Genomic DNA, 15400 nt, shown 5'->3' with positions numbered 1-15400 from the left:
CTCCACTATTTCTTTTATATTATAGTAAAACATATTTTTTATTTACTGACTGTTTTTATTCATAAACCAAAAACTTGACATCACTTACAAATAAACGATATAGACATTGAAACAATCCTATATATAATTGCAATTGCACTGCCCAACGAAGAGTGCGACAAAAGTATGCACTCTACGCAGACAAAGACAATGTAGAATTCATATAAATTTGCCTTTTTTGCTAGGGTTCGCCTTTATGACGCATATAAATAAGCACTTTCCCAATGCCATGGATGTTTTTGGATGTTTTGTGGAGCAGGAATGATTTGGAATGATTTCTGATTTGTGTTGAACGAAGATAATGATATCCGAAAATATTTTTTAGAAGCGCTTCTTAACTTAACCATCTGCTTATCGTCAGTCGCCTGAGGATAAGCGTTCATGCCTTCGTATCTAGATAACCACTTTGTTTTCAATCTCTGTATATGCATCAAAAATTCTTTGTATGGTGAGGACAAGAAATTCTACTAACGAGTAATAAAATTAAAAACATTTGCAAATCGTGCGAGGTTTGTATAAAGGAAGTCATTTACATTTCGGCTACCCTCCGATGCTTATCCAATAAATAAGTAGTAATCGGAAGAAGTTGTAGGTACTGCCAATTAGTAGTAAATAGTTGTAGCCTAAATAGGATGCAGTGACAAGAAGTTGAATAATTACGAGACGAACGAATAGAGCCGTCAGTCGAGTAAGCAGACTAACGTATTTAAATCAATATGCAGTGTCACGATGATCAAAACTACATATAATGTCTGTGCACACTTGTGATATGCATATGAATAACGATAAACTTAAAATATTCTGTGGACTTTTCATGGGGGAGTGTACTGAGGTGTTTTAAAAAGCATTTCTATCACTCAAACTGGTCAGCATCCCACACCGTTACGATATCGCGCTTGAGTAGTATTTACATTATATAATTTTCAGATAATAGGTTTGTGTGGGCGTGCAAACATATTGCATTAAACGCATTTATTGATTGAATATTGTGCTTTGCTTTAAAAATGTATGTAAAAGTGCATGTTTGTTTGAGTATTGTAATGTATATATACATATATATGGTGTAATGTAATATCATTGACTGCGTACTTTAACTTCAAAAATTGTTTTCTCATTGTTGTTTTTGGCGTCAGATTGAAAGTAAAAAAATGAAAAAAAAAACTCACCAGCGGTTATATTTTAATTAATGCGTACTCCATACGCCGCCATACGTATGCATATACATACTTAGCCATTTTGGCATGGAATTTAAATAAAATTTTATATCACTTAATTAAATGTTCAAAAACATGAATGAAGTACGAAAGTCAGTGCCGTTGGTTGGTTAAACTATTCCATGCATTGCCATCATAATTGCTGTTGTTTTGTTTATTGGTAATAAAGCGGCTTATTGTTGCAATCACTTGTTCGTCGTAACAATGTGTATCTTTGCAATTATAACCTGGGATCGGGAACGATTCGGTTGTAATTAAATGATTATATCAATTCACAAACAATCGGGCAGAATTGTTGTTGGCGCTCATCGTTCGTTTGTTAACATACGATACATAAGCTATAGCAAAAGATTCGTTAGCGTTTAAAATAAAATTTATTTTACTTTAAATAAATCGTTGGCCATCCAATTAACTTATTCATCGCGAATGCTATTTGACTCCTGACCTATTTCCAACTCTTTCAAACTGAAGTAATAGAAAATGCACATATATTGTCGTTACAAGTTCTTAGCTTAAAAGAAGGAAGACGTTGTCTACTTGCATTCCCTTCAAGGAATTAGAAAAGAATTTTTTTTTTTCCAAATTTTCGTAAAAAACTTATAGAAAATGTTCGCATGATACTCCAAGGTTATAAGTGTTATACAGATCTAAAGCAATTATTTTGAAAAATTTGTTGCCATAATATGCTATGACAACTTCTACCACGGAAATCTTAATTCGTAAATTTCTATCATGTTTCAAAATCATGATAGTGACATCAAGACCTAATTACATATCGATGAATATGTCTCTATATTGTTTTAGAGACACTACTTTTTTTTTGTCGCTTTGAACGTCTTTTACCGTTCGACTGCTGATTTCACTCTGAACGGTAGCGGTGAGCATATGTTTCGTCTCCCACACTCATCGCGCATGAAGAAGTTCTTTTTGTTTCGCTTAAACAGGGCCAAGTAGCGCTCTGAGCCATCAATACGTTGCTGCCAAAATTGAGCAAACACGGCGCCCACAGAGCTCTCGTATCGATAAGTCTTCATGCCAAATATAAAATACACTGCCTTATGATATCTTTAAAGTGCGAACTATCCCATACAACTTTACTTTACTGCCTTCAAAAATGACTTTGCTTACATTTTTTATGTCTCCTCTAACAAGCACCGAATTCGGGCGATCAAAGCGTTAAGCATCTTCGGTGCGCATACGATTGTGGTTACGATTAGCAAATCATCTACAAATTTATATTTTCGACAGACAAGAGTTTGCCATAATATCTTTGAAAGCAACGCTGGTTTGCAAACGGATCGTTTCTAATCAAAAAGTACAAGTTCAATACAATCAATAAATGACTTTCAGGGTTTTCAATAGCCTTGAAAATTACAAAAATAACGTCGCTAAAATAATTGTAAGTTGTAAGGTAATTGTCAGAATGCTATGCAATATTAACGCCTGTGCGACTCGTTTGAATTTTGATGCTGTCCAGACAGATCATGTGGATCTGTGAACAGCGAGCGACGAGACTCATAGCGTACTGCATTATCATCTAATGCCTATCAACGGACTGCGTCTATTTGATCGAAGGGCAAAACGCAATACATTCTCTCGATTTGCATTGGATTTCGATATTGTACATCGTGGTCGTAGGTCAGTTTGTACGTCAAGGCTTGCAACACCCGAAAGGAAGCTTTAGCGACTCTATAAAGAATGCATATATTCTTGATCAGTGTGAAATTCTGAATCCTGCAATTTAACTTCACACCCGATCGAAACATTCAAACTTGATAGATAATGAAAGTGGGCCAAATTGGTCAGTGTATATGTCCGCAGTAAAGCGTAACGCGAATCCATTTGGTTTCTGTAAGCAAAACTTTACGGGTTTACGGCTAACTCCTAACAAATTATAAAAGACAGAAGTCTAAAATTGTTCACATTTAGTTTTGAGAGGACGCCATTTTTCATGTTTGATGATCTTCGACGCCCACGCAAGGTTATAAGTGATTCAATTTTCTTTTTTCCCCCTTCTTCGAGACTATATTTATTAATCGTAAGCTAAACAAGATGGAACAAGTTATGGTGCACTCCACAAGGTAGGCAATAACTTTTGTTCCATTCACTTTGGCTAATTTGGCTAATTTTCAAAATGTATTCAGAAAAATTTGGAAGCAATTTCGTGCTTTATAGATAAGGTTTTGCAGCCAATAATTATATTAATTTTCCTGATTTCTCGCTGCATTATTACGAGATTTCGGATATTTAGTTCTATTCGCTACCACCATTTGGACTTAAGCTTGCAATGAGCAAAAGTCATGGAACTTAGGGCTTGATAGCGGGATTGCAAAATTGCCAACGGATGACTAAAAATTCGCGAGATTATTGTAAAATGCTGACTCGCTTCATAAACGAATAGTGTACTGAGAAATGTTAATTAAAGCGAAAAATATTCATCTATACGTAAATACCTGGGCAGTGATTGAAAACTCCTATTCCACGTAAGGGGTATTCGCTTAGTTTAACAATGAATCCATAAAAATTTTATAATGAAATATTTTAGCGTTTAGCATAAGTTACAGGCGAGATAGTAGTTATGGTCATAATTATCCATTAATATTGGGAAATTGTGTAGTCGTCTTACATATCGTTTATTGATTATAATACTGATTATAATAATAAAAAAAAAATTAAATTCGTATGACTGCCGTTTTTTGGTAAATGAAATTCACTTGACTTGCGTATCAAAATTATAATAGCAGTGAAAAGTGATAGTCCAAGGAACAAAAAAAGATAAAAACGTGGCCAAGGCATGGCATAATCATAAAAGTCAACATGTTCTACGAAAAAACCGATATTGGTTTTTTTTTGCATCTTGCTAAGCAAAAGAAGCGTAAATGGAGTAAAACATACGAATAGTAATGATTGATAGACAGTTAAGTAACAGTTCTATATGGAAATCATTAAACCTTGCAACTCAATGCATTTCATTAGGACGGCTTTTCTTACACTACATCCTACGTACTTAATATACATTCGTTTATATTTCAGCTCAGTGACGGCAATGCTTGCAATTTGGCTGCCATTTAATAGGTTCGCTTTTATGTTAAAGATAATCTGTATGATGACAACATACGAAGGTATTCCTACAACGTGGTTTTTTTTTTATTCTTGTACGCTTGTGTTCAAATGCACCCTACGCACCAATCTGAGCGATTTGAGATTGACTCGCCTTGTGTTATATCGTTCAATCCAGAACTATTTTTTTAAATCATTTTCTTAATCGATCTAAACTTGACTGTCCGTCTGTTCTATTTTCTTTAACATACTGGTCGCAGTTATTAAGATATTCTGATGACATTTGGTGCATCGACAAGCTTCTTCCCAAGGACGAATGCTACTAAAAATGGTTCGGACTGGAGCATTTTTTCAACCACTTCTCATATAACACCTTATTTTGAAAAGTCGGCATATGGGTGACTCAGTTCTCAATTTAAATTTACTTAATATATTCTATTGATTAACTTATAACGATATCGAATTCCGAAAATTAATATATTAATAAAACAAGTAAGGAATTTATGTTCGGTTGGAACCGAATCTCCCATATCCACCACGATTAAAATCATTGACGTCTCATGCTTTGATTTACTGTCGCCAAAAATAAATAAAATAAAATTTATCTCTCACCTTTTGCTTCACTAAAGGGTATTGTTATGAAAAATTAATGTACCACGTCGTGGCGTGCACCATAGTTAATTTGGAATTAACACGCTTAGCGTTTTTGCATTCTACTCGTCAAGCGCTTTTATTTGATACCCATATTGCTGGTGTTGTGGTGAAAAAATTAGTCCACTATAATAATTAGTCCACAGATAATCTTTCTACCTCGCTTTGAGGAACACACAAAATAGTTTCAAACATTTTCTTTTGCTTACCCTACGACAAATGAGCATAAAACCTTGAAAAAGTAAAAAGATCTCTTATAACTGTGTGTGGGCGTGGCCGTTTTTTTCCATTCTCAACTGTTAGCCTTTGGCCGACATGCGATACTAACGTGCGCGCGAGGACTCGCAATGTTTCCCTCGAGATTAGATATAAAAATAAAAAAAAATATATATATATATATATAAATATATAATATATACAACTAAATGAATGAAATACGACTGAGTAGCCAAAGGCGAGGAATCTCGACTAGCAACTCAATGCTCATGGATTCGAATCTCAAATGCGGTAAAGTTTTTAATAAAAGCCGATAGTGCTTTTAAATGAGTTTAGTCTTGTTAATTATTTCTCTGGCGAAATTAATAATAATAATAATTATAATAATAATAAATGAGTGAAATGTGTGATTATGTATAATATATAGGAAGATATATTTGCATTCATTTATCTCCTCGAGTTGCAATTATTTTAAACGAAAAAGCATCTCCTACGTCATCTTATTATCCCCTACCTTCTTCTATTTTCTATCTTTTCTCTAAAGCTATTACGATTTGGTGTTGAAGGACATTTGGTATATACCGTAAAGATGCAAATATCAACTGGGATATGTATGGTTTTGTATTTAAACTTATACCTAACTTATGGCTTATTTGAAAGTAATTTAAGACTAGTGCTCTAGACGAAAATGAATTAATTCTTTTATATTCTCCGGAGGATTAAAAAAATTCATCATATTAGGGTAGTAATGTACTCCCTGTCTCTGTTCAAACGAATCAGGCACACAAAGATGAGGTTAGAGTAGATGCTGACTGGACAATAGGCTCTCTATCACCAGTTACGGAGCAATGTCGTAAAAGATATTATTTCTGCCATAGCTTCACTTCACTTATTGACTTAATTATTGATTTATTTGCTTGTTATTAATAAGCGTCATGCTGCTGGTTAGATAACAGGAAACTCGAAATGCACGTAAATTCAACGAAAAGATTACATGTCTTCCAAAATATTTGAACAATATATATCGTAACACGTGATTGAAGAATTATCTTCGCTGACGGAGGAAATGAATTACTCGTCATTCTTCAAGATTTTTTTGCTGTCTTCGTTTAACAATCTTTCCGTGACATTTTGTAAAACAAAATGTAAACAAAAAATTAAGTTTAGCAAGTTTAGCAAAATACGTAAGAAAGGACAAACATATCTCACACTAAAATTGCTCCTACTTACCTTACTTAATTTTTGTCTATTCGACAGCTTGCAATATTTTCATTTTTAATGTCGCATATAAAAGCGAAAGTAAACGAAGAAAAAAAAAAAAAAAAATTAAATAAATATTTATTAAATTTTTGTAAGATATGTAGTGAAGCGCAAAGAATGACAGTTAAGCGGCGAGAAAACCACTTTGTCTTAGTATCTGTTAAGAAGAACGCCGTCCACGTTTGTTTGCTTCCGAAATTTATTTATTATTACAATAATTTCTCCAGTTTTCTCCATTCTCCTTCTTTCCCATAAAATAGCGCGTACTTCAAGGAAGCCTACAAAAATGATCTGAAGCTTCTATACCCATCGCTGAAGTATGAAAGATATATTCATTTGGTCAAAACGTTTGCAACGTCCAGAAAGATGCATCAGAATGTATATACTTCGTAGTATGCTGCAAAAAATTTTGAATTGTTTGCACTATGTCCGTCCGTCTGTCTTTTCGACTATGTAATGTCTGTTGTAAGTATTCTCCTGGTCGCAAAAATTAAGCTATGACCTTCAAATATGGCAGATATGTTGGAAGTTCCTGTACGCAGGTTGATATTGAAAATGGGTCAAATTGGTCGAAGGATACGTCCTTTTGAAAAGGAGTAAAAATTTCGTTACTCGCAAACTGTAGCAAACATCATATGGTCGATGCTGTAGCACTTGTACAAAAATGGAAAAAATTGACCACGCCTACCCAATATTATAGTGTACCATAATTTTTTTCTTATTAAAACTTTTTATTAAGCGCAGAAACTACATTCGAAAATCCCATAAAGTATTTAATTCTTGGCCGGTTACAAATTTTGAAACCATTTGAATATGTCCGTCTGTTCGTCTATCCATCTCTCTATCAGCCCAATTGAGTAGTATTTGTGGTAAACGTTCTCTCATCAGCGAAAATGAATATATCGCCTACAGATTTCCAAAGGAATTTGAAAATTACCTAGACTTTTAAAGGATACTACGCCTACGATGCCCTTACGCCTATGCGAGCAAACGTTTCATTTTACAAATAGAAAAAACCAGTCGCGCCCACTCCATATTATAGAACATGAAAATTTAGTTTTCTTAGTTTCTCTTGTCATTTTTAGGATAATGGCGATGATTATAAATGATTCGGTCATGAGTGAACGTTCGAAGAATGCATGGCTTTGCTGATAAACTCAAAACACCAGATGTCGTTGTAAAGGCCCCGAGATTTTAATTATTACATGCTTGTATAGTTGTGCGCCCGTTTTCTAGTAAAATCTGAAGGATTTTTTAAAAAGGAGTTATTTTGTTTAATACGTTGCCCATCAACAGCCATATCGGCCTGAGTAGTCGTGTAGGCGTTTGCGAGTTCAAATCTCAAGTGCGGTAGAGTTTTCTTAGCTATAGTGAGTGCTTAGTCGTTTAAGGTGCATAACATTTATCGATTGGATTGCGGCAATCGCTTACCTATTTCTTGCTCTTTTCTAATCTTCTTTCTGACTGTCCCCGAAAAAAAAAACAAATTACTTCTCTCATTTTTTATGCAGAAAATCAAGTAAGTGCGGAACGGAAAACTCCTCTCTTGAGGCTAGTCACGAAAGAACTCATATTTGGGTATCTTCATAGGAATGAAAGAAGGAATCGAAAGGAATAATGTCCAACTGTACTTATGTCAATTTTCTATCCCTGAAATATATTCGAATTATTCTATAGAAAATGATAAGAACTTACACCATTTGAATAAATGACTTCCGAATTATTTCTAGATGCACAGTTTATATTGCTTTTGCGCTTTTAGCTGATAACTCCTGGAAGGACGCTGCAGAGAGTCTACCAACATGATTAGTGCAACATTCTGAGTTGAATTTGCTAAGCGACCCTGTGCATATGTTTATCATCAGTTACTGAGATGGTAATAGTTGCAAAAATTTACCTTTAAAGTCTAACCTTAAGTTATCTATTCCAAATTGATGATTTCAAGAATAACTTGCAAGTGACCTTAATGCTATGTAAAATATTGAATAGAAACTTGTTCAACATAGAAATGGTATTGGTCAGGCAACACGACAACAATCGACAAAGGAGATTTGCATGCATTAGGCCGACATAGTGAACGTCATCGTCTCTTGTTCTAAACAAATAAATAAACTCAATATCTTTTACTCATCTAGCAAAACGAACTTCAACACTAGTACTTATGGTAGTATAGAAGTCATTCAATACATTAGTGCATAATGTTATTGTGATGATTTGTGTACCGAGCATTTGTGTTTTATTGTTGTAGCGAACTTAGATACCGCCAGTATTGTATTGCACATATACGTCATGAAGAAGGCGAACAAAACTGAAGTTTCTAGCATGCATGGCTTATATAAATTGTGAGCGAAGTTAGGACTTCGGTTTGTCCGTTGGTTTTTTTTCTCTTTAAAATCACATAAATTTTTTTCTGTTCTTTATTTTTTTTTTTTTTTTCTTTGTTAGACTAGTGCGTCATTGTCTTTTGGTTTCGGTCTTAAGTACCTGTCAGCCTTCAATAAAGTACTGACGGTATATTCCATTTTCATAACACAACAGTGTACCGTAATATCGACAATAAAAAGAAATATGAAAGACGCAGGAGAAATATATTTGAATGACTGGTTGACTGGATGGTCAACCTCAACTATATATCGTTTGTATTAAGTCAGGAAAAAATATGCAAGGGTGTGTACATATCAGAAGAGAGCTTTTACTACGTGTGACATTCAGATGATAAGAAAGCAAGAATGAATATAAATATATATATATATATATATGTATTTATATATATTCCACTGTAGAATGCAGAATGACGCCTATGAACATGCTATGCATATTCAAGAGCGAATAATATATAATGGGAAAAAAACAAATCCAGTTAAATTATTAATAAAAGTTAATAAAGAGAATTATTACTTGCAAGTAACAATGAGAATAAAATAATTAAATACTAATTAAGAGCGGAATTTATTGGAAACATTCAATTAACGTGAAATTTCATATTATCTGAACGGATGTTAATTGAATAAATGCGTAGTCGCTTCTTAGTTTATGTCTCTTTTTTTTTTTTTTTTTGTTTTTTTTTTTGTTGTTTCCGCTTTTGATGGAATGCTTTTGCTCTTCTTTAAAAGTCTAATTGATGTATTTTGGGAAAAGCATAGACGATTCTATTAAACCATACATTTTTAAGCGCTATGTTCACCAATCGAGGCGTACCGCTTGTGTGTGTTATTTCTGGTTCAGTGAACAAACATGTTAAACCTCAATGTTGACAAATTGATGAAGAGAATGGTTGACCATAACCGCACACTAAACGTCGTACGTAAAGAGTGCAGTTATTATATATTGGAGTCAATCAAGCAGAAAATTAGTGTTTTGTTATGTTCACTTCGGCAAATATTGCGCATATTAGTCTTCCCATTCCACATATTGATAGCAAATGAACAAAGAGAATTATATAATCTCTTCGGATCGAATCTTTAATAACTTAAATAACGTTTCTGTTAAGGCTGTTATATCTAAATTGGTCAATCAGGATAGTTGTCATTCTCTTCACTGAAATGGTCCCAAATATTTCTTCTATAAATTGTAAATTATTTTTGAAAATTGTACACATTGAGTATTTATATTATTCAAGGTTTTCTTTTGTTTTCTTTTTTTTTTTTTTTGTGTTTTCCTTTCCAAGTTTAATTTGCAAAATGAATGCAATCACTTACAAGCCTAAATCGATTTAAATAATTGTGGGAACTCTAGTGGTATGGACGGATACCATTAGATCAGCACACAGGCAAATATTAGTGGATTTCGAAGTAATTGCGTTCTCGTAGTAAACTGAAAGTCATGCGTTCGATTTGGCTTTTCGAAGGCCTGTCTATACGAACGATTCTATTGTTCCGCTTAATATTTTTTCGACTACCTAACAATAGGTAATATCCAGATAGAAGATTTTAAAGTCGCCTTACCTAAATTTGGAAAATTTTAGGAAACTAAATTAGAGAAAAGAAAAAAAACATCGCATTTCTTAATTCAGCCGAAAATAACTGCGTTTTGAAAATGAGAAAAAAATTCTACATAAATGGCGCCAAAAACATTTTGAGAAGGAAGATAACGCTTAACAAGATGGCGAAAAAATTCATTGTATGTCTGGTGAAAATTTTACAAAGAAAATGTCTATGTTACAGGTGGGTCGCGCTCTGGTCGACCAAATGGAAATATTACTCAAAAATCACTTGACGCAGAGCTGAACATAAAAAGAAACTCGGCATTGCGATGCATTAATAGTGAAATGAAAGACTTTTGAAACAATTTGCAACCAGTGAAGAGAAGCATTAACATCATCGTTATGCAAGTTCATGCCTTGTCTTGAACGTGATTGCAAGTCGATCGTGACGTGTTCCTATATATTCGAACGATGGATTTCATTTTTTCCACTCAACAACTAATGCGAGCATAATTCAGGCAAAGCGTCTAGAGTTGATCCTCATTTAAAGCAATAATGCCAGATGACGTACACATTTGGTGACGGGGAACAATTTGATAGACTTTGATTGGAAAGTTTTGGTGCATCTATCGTGTAGTCCAAAGCCAGGCACCTTTGTTTTGCTCTTATCTCTACTCATCTTCTCAATGATGTAGAGTTGGCTTCAAAGTGATGCTATAGGAATCAGACGATTCGGTTTTCTTTTTTTCGGGAAACGCAGCAATGCTTCAGCGATAGCGTAATGGTTTAATTAAAAAAAAAAAAAAAAAAAAATCAACAAATTAGTGATCAAGAGATTGCGTTACCCAAGGGTAACGGTCGATATGTGTACAAAAAGGAGGGCACTCCAGGGAGGATAATTAAGAAAAGTGAAGAAAATAATATTCCGCGAGTTGTGAGCACAGATGTGTTTTGGTGATGACATGAGGAATGCGCCGAACATTGGAAAACCGAAAGATAACTGTATAGAATAATTTGTAGGGTGTTAAGCTAAGCTAAGTCCATCAAGTCAAAAATTACGAAATAAATAGTGTACCGACCATTATAATAAAAGTTGCATACAGTGTTATATTATAATAACCTGAAAAGAAGCGTAAAGAATGGAATGGGAAAGGGTTGAAAGGGGGGGGGAGGGAGGAAGGGAGGAAGGGAAAATTTTCGCTTCATCCTTCAAAATGAAATCCCAGAAATGCTTTTGTCCTTTTAAGCGCTAATATTGAATCTGTTTGAAAAATATTAAATCTACATATATATTATTTATATATATAATTGCGCCTGTTAAAAGATTAATTAAGTCATTTTGAAGTGAAATAACAAATTTTGAACAAACTTTAGACTATTTTCGGTGTTAAAATCGCCTTCAAAGCCATTGATTAAAAAACTGGTAAAAAAAAATAAAGAAGGAAAACTTTTAAGTTCAAAAAAATATCATTATTACCAACCAGCAAGCAGGTGAAGGCGAGATTGTTTTGCGAAAATGAGAGAAAGTAAATTCGAGAATAGCGAGAAAAACTAATTTAGCTTAAGATGAATATTTTGATACTTAATAACTGAGTACTACTGATAACTGACTACTAACTGAGTTATAATGGATTGAGCTTAGTAATGCTAAAGCTATGCATATATGTATAAATGTATATATAGGGTTTGCTAAGAAAGCATAATAGAAAGAATATCATTTTTGTTTTGGATTTCTCTTCGTCGCTTAGAAGCCAATGCTATCGATATCAGAATTTTAATTCCCTGTGTAAAAATATATCAGATCTGTTGTTGTAATCATTTAATATCCATAACGAATGGAAAGCGTGTGATCAAAATTTCTAGTATCTAATTTAGACCTTTTTACACCATAAATAAACTCAATATCTTGTCCAAACTTGAATTTTTCACCTTAGCGTACTTTAGTGATAAGATCGAGAGCACGGGGATCGGACCTTTATTAAAATTTACAATATCAATCTTGTTTATGAACAAAAAGAAAAAACAAAAAAAAACGAGATCGTTTTGTGAATGATGAATATAATACATGATGAAGTCAGTATGACCACAACCGTTAGGGGAATAAGTGTAAAAATTTGTTGTTAAACTCACGAAGTGAACATTTAAAGACAATTTTTGCAAAAGTTTTCTTTACAAGCTGATTTTTTCATTGCCCTTTCTCTCTTTATGAAATTCTTAAATACCACTATAGCTGGCCATTATACACCATTAGAAGGCATAATTAAAATTCTCAAGTATACTATTAAAATAATCGAAAAGAGCAGCATACGAGAACTTTCCGAAACAAAAACTTAACAATGGTTATTGTTGTAGAAAACAAACTTCAATTTTTTTTTTTTGTTTTTTTACAGTTCGTCTTGTGCACCAAATGTGGGTGCCAATGAGTGTTATTGCTATACGGTTTTGCTGTTACCGTTTGTCGATGTTGATGTTCTTAAAGAAAGCGGTTGCTTGCGGAAGTTATTGAGGTAGTTTTCTAAAAATGAAATTGCTTTAGGTGTGTGTGCCTGTGTGTGTGCCTATGTGTGTATAAAATGTATATATATATATACATATATATATATATGTGACTTGCTGCGGCTACACACAGTTAGTTGTGTATACAATTGAAATTCTATCTTACGTACGTATGCGGAACATTGGGCAAATAATGTTAACTCTGTTCACTTTCGTTCACGTATGTATGATTGTTTGTGGCTAAGAAACTTTATATGCCCCCAAAGTGTCTTCTTATTGGATCGATAACGGAAGTTGCAACTTGCCTCCCAATTTTATACTCAAATCTCCTTTTTATATATTCATATATATATATATACTCATACAGGACGATTGGTAGCATTACATTTTTTTCTCTTTTTGCCTTTTTTTTTTTTTTTTTTTTTTTTGTTTTATCTCTACTTTTACTGCGTGGTAGTTTTATGTGAACGTTTCTTTTTGTTAGCTTTTATACTTTTCCAAATTGTAGGTATAAAGTCAATTTTGGAGCAAAGTTTTCATATACATATAGCTATTTTTCAAGTATGCAAACACTCCTCTACTTCCCCCATCGCACCCCTCCCTATACCATTTACCTTATTCTTGTGTTCTCCTACTTATTCTCAAATTATTTTAATGTTATTATTTGTGGCAAATTTTTTCGGGCGCAGACTTAATCATATTATTGCCAAATGAATATATATGTGTGCGTCTGTAGTCCGATTTGGAGAGCATATGTCCGTTTGCATATGCATTTAATATTCTAATGGATATTGCTTTGCCAAAAGAAATTTTAGACACCATAGATCCTCAAATAATGAGCACACAATTTTTCATCTGAATCTTTACTTGAGGAAGCAATCTCTTTGAACCTAATTCAAATTCAAAGGAGAATGAATCTGTAATCATTGAGGTCACTTCGAATGCCGCTTTGCTGCATTCATTTCATTCAGGTTTTGTTAATTGCGGTTATATTTGTGTGTGTGTGTGTGTGTGTGTGTGTGTGTGTGTGACAATATGCGTCTAACAAAGTTAATGCTCAGTTGATATGAAATCATTTGAATCTTTGCACTCTGTCTCTGCCCTTCGTTTCCTATGCACATTTTCATGATCTTAAAGATACCTATTCGACTGATATCAAGGTCATAAATGGGGCAATTGATGCGTGCAATGGTTGTCCCATCTGTCGCCAGGTCGCGATATGTCTTCACACTAAGGCCTCTGTGAAAACAAGTAATTTACTCATCTATCATTTCAAGCCCTTCTTCTGCCTAAGCAAAAAGGGAAAATGGACTAAAAGTCAGTACATATTGATGATGTTAATAATTTTCAATATTCAAGTAACTGCGTGCAATGTAACAGTCTAGACAAGAAACTGTTTGCAAATCTCTGACTTAAAGATTAAAAGAAATTTACTTAAAACGTTTTATTGACCTTTATCCGAATAGTGATTTCATCACACAACTAAAATGAATGAATTCAACTTTGTCCATTTTAAGGAAGGGAATAATATGGCACAGGAGAAGGAGAAGAAAAGCACATGATTGTAATTAAGGAAAGTGTATGAAACGGCATCGAGATCTATTAACACACAGGACACAATCAATATCTTTAACCTAATATATGCTATATTAAGGTTATGTCAAAGGTAACAATAATCAAATTGTATTTACTTCGAGAAAGGAATTCTTTTATTAATTGAGTGCATTCGGAAACTTATAAATTATTATGTAATTGCAATTTTTTTTTTTTTTTTATATTAATGACAATATATAAATTTGTGCCAGTCTTACTGACCAACTGTTACTTTGTCTCGACCAAAAAGGGAGGACAGTAGTTTCATAAAACTATTTCTATATTCTATGTTCGTTTTTTTAAAACAATTATTAACATTACAGTTACAGAGATTAACGTATTTCGATATTTGGTTTAAAAGCTCAACGTAAAGACAGAGAAATTTGACGCAACAATGAACGACATCACATCAGTCTTTCCTGTGGGATCCACTCTTTCCCGCCTGCAGGGTTACTTGCTTGCACTAGTGCAAGGAAACAGTTTAGGAAAATTGATGGGCACTGGCCTGCCAGTGAACGACATCACATCAGTCTTTCCTGTAGGATCCACTCTTTCCCGCCTGTAGGGTTACTTGCTTGCACTAGTGCAAGGAAACATTTTAGGAAAATTGATGGACACTGGCCTGCCAGTGATCGACATCACATCAGTCTTTCCTGTGGGATTCACTTTTTCCCGCCCGTAGGGTTACTTGCTTGCACTAGTGCAAGGAATTATTTTAAGAAAATCGATAGACCCTGGCCTGCCAGTGAACGACATCACATCAGTCTTTCCTGTGGGATCCACTTTTTCCCGCCCGTAGGGTTTCTTGCTTGCACTAGTGCAAGGAATCATTTCAAGAAAATCGATAGACCCTGGCCTGCCAGTGAACGACATCACATCAGTCTTTCCTGTGGGATCCACTTTTTCCCGCCTGTAGGGTTACTTGCTTGCACTAGTGCAAGGAATCATT

At 34.0% G+C, this 15400-nt stretch overlaps 1 long non-coding RNA gene across 1 annotated transcript in view; it reads left to right on the top strand.

The window, feature by feature from the left end:
- LOC119634934 overlaps positions 1–15400 on the top strand; it is a 33120-nt gene that overhangs the window by 13691 nt on the left and 4029 nt on the right. Inside the window, exon 2 of the long non-coding RNA XR_005247001.1 lies at positions 12753–12869. This is a non-coding gene — a long non-coding RNA (uncharacterized LOC119634934). The remainder of the gene's footprint in view (positions 1–12752; positions 12870–15400) is intronic.

Source organism: Glossina fuscipes, unplaced genomic scaffold (assembly GCF_014805625.2).
Source record: "Glossina fuscipes isolate IAEA_lab_2018 unplaced genomic scaffold, Yale_Gfus_2 0, whole genome shotgun sequence".
NCBI classification, from domain to species: domain Eukaryota; kingdom Metazoa; phylum Arthropoda; class Insecta; order Diptera; family Glossinidae; genus Glossina; species Glossina fuscipes.
Note: the sequence above shows the minus strand (reverse complement) of the source record. Positions and strands in the feature narration are given on the sequence as shown.